General features: G+C 32.6%; 1 non-coding gene across 1 annotated transcript; it reads right to left on the bottom strand.

Moving 5' to 3' along the window:
- Window positions 1-1896: 1896 nt before the first annotated feature.
- Window positions 1897-2015, bottom strand: LOC149788327 (5S ribosomal RNA). The gene has a single exon (XR_016424574.1). It is a non-coding gene; the product is annotated as a 5S ribosomal RNA (ribosomal RNA).
- Window positions 2016-2500: the final 485 nt, after the last annotated feature.

Here is a 2500-nt window from a genome sequence, read left to right as displayed (position 1 = left end):
AAAAACCATATCCCAATAATTAAAATTATCCAAGACTATATGTAAATAATACACGTATGTATGTATGTATGTATGTATGTATGTATGTATGTATGTATGTATGTACACACACAAACGTATATATATATATAGATATATATATATATATATATATATATATATATATATATATATATATATATATATATATATATATATATCACAAAAGACACACACATATCTTAAAACACCCTTAGCCACCCAGGATATATATATGATCCGTTTTTACGAGATAAACTTATTAATTCAGTATGGTATAATTATCGAATAAGATCAGTAGAGTTTTTGCCCTTGTTTGCAATCGTTATAGGATAACGCGTTAAAAATAAAATTACACAGAAGTACAATTAATGTTAATAGCTGATAAAGTTATGCGAACTTTGTTGCATACTCTCTCTCTCTCTCTCTCTCTCTCTCTCTCTCTCTCGTGTGTCAGTATGATAAAGCAAGAAGAAAAAGGAAGAACAGTAAAGAACATATATAAAAAGGTTTATTGAAACAGCGTCTCATCATGGTGTGGGCACCACGATGCATAGGGATAAATAAAAAAGCGAGTATTCCATTACTTTTCACTTCATTTGATATGCATCCATATGACACAGAATGCTCTCGGTGAGTACAGGGAATCAGATAAACGTCACTGTGCGGGACTAGGTATAAAACATTTATTGTAGTTTTAATTGTAAATTTTTCGGGCATTTAAGTAGAAATTAAATGATTTCAGTTCTAGTGAGAACAACATTTCGACTGTAAAACATAATTTGTTGTCTTGATGCGTTTTCAAGACTCTTTTGCTGATTAGTCACACATCTCTTCAACGTTTCCCATGTACAAATGTTTGTGTGCAGTATAATATTAGTAACTAAAGTGTATACTGATTCAAAGTTCTAATCCAAAAGAAGCAAAACTGGCCTCAGATACTCATATTTGTCACTCATCCATTTTCTGACCCAGATAAGGGGAGAATTCCATGTTGAAATTGACTTAAAATGCAGATTCAGGACATTATTGTTGTTGTTATTATTATTATTATTATTATTCGTCTTTCTGTCCTATCATTTGGTTAAAATAAGCGACACCGGCCTATAAGCTAACTTTAAAGATAGGGTCTTATCAGATTTGCAAAGGATCTCTTCTTGCAACTTGGAGAAGTTAACGTTGTGGAAATACAGAAAGTGGAAGCATGGAATATCTATCTAAACTTACTGTAATCAAAACAGAATTTTATAACCCAATTTATTTTGCCAATGGCCCATATTTACAGTATTCGCTACAGGATGCCAATTTTCCCACTGGCAGACTGAGGCCCTGCTGTAAAAGAAATCAATCAATCAATAAATTAATATAAAAAATTCTCACAATTCATACATTCCATATTTATCAATCAATTAGTGAATAAGAAATACCACAAATAAGTAGCCAAAATGAAAGACATTGATCGCATATTTTGCAACTCTGCGCAAGAGACTACACCAGGAATATATGAGAAGAAACTTGAAGGAAGTATTTCGACGTGAAAGGAGGCAGCTTGTTGTGGTAGTAAAAGTAGAGGAAACTGGATAAATTGAACCGAATTTGTTAATAAGAAATACTGGTCATCTATGATCGAATATTCCAGTAGTAAGGATCGAAACCAAGAGCAGAGAAGTGCAAAGCAACATTTGCTATATTCAGGTCCTATGCTTGATTTTTTTAGGATCCGAATTATTGAAGAAAGTTAAGGAAAAAGAGAAAATGAAAGTCGAGAAATTGCTCTATTTATTATTTATATTGAAGAAAGTAAATTTAGTTACAATAAAAGAAAGAAAGAAAAACTTCAACTGTTTTTAGTTATAAAAGAAAAAAAAAAAAAAAAAGAGTCTACAGCACCCGGTATTCCCAGGCGGTCACCCATCCAAGTACTAACCGGGCCCGACGTTGCTTAACTTCGGTGATCGGACGAGAACCGGTGCTTTCAACGTGGTATGGCCGTAGACACAAGTGTTTGTAAATTTAAGACTTATATTCGCTTCTCTCTTCACCGTTTCCGATGTACAGACGTTTACGTTTATGTGCCGTGTAAAATTAGTAATTAAAGTGTACTGATTAAAACTTATATAGATAAACTGCCTTCATACATTATTCAAATTTGTAATTCAGGCATTTTCGGACTCGGACATTAGTTGCTTAACCGGAGGTTTACACCTTCAAATGGACTTAAATAACAATGCATTTAAACGAAGATTCAGTTCATTTTTGTTGTTTTTGGGCATTATTATTATTATTATTATTATTATTATTATTATTATTATTATTTATCTTGTATCAACTGACTAATTCAATAGGTAAATAATCGACATCAGCCTATGAGCTACCTTTAAATACGGACTCGAATCTGATTTGAAACGGATATCGTCTTGCAGCTCGGAAACGTTAAAGTTGTGGAAACACAGAAAGTGCAAGGAAGTGGAAGCAGGGAACA

This window comes from Sinohyriopsis cumingii, chromosome 11, assembly GCF_028554795.1.
Source record: "Sinohyriopsis cumingii isolate HCF-2022 chromosome 11, ASM2855479v2, whole genome shotgun sequence".
Taxonomy (NCBI): domain Eukaryota; kingdom Metazoa; phylum Mollusca; class Bivalvia; order Unionida; family Unionidae; genus Sinohyriopsis; species Sinohyriopsis cumingii.
This window is presented reverse-complemented; position numbering and strand designations above follow the sequence as displayed.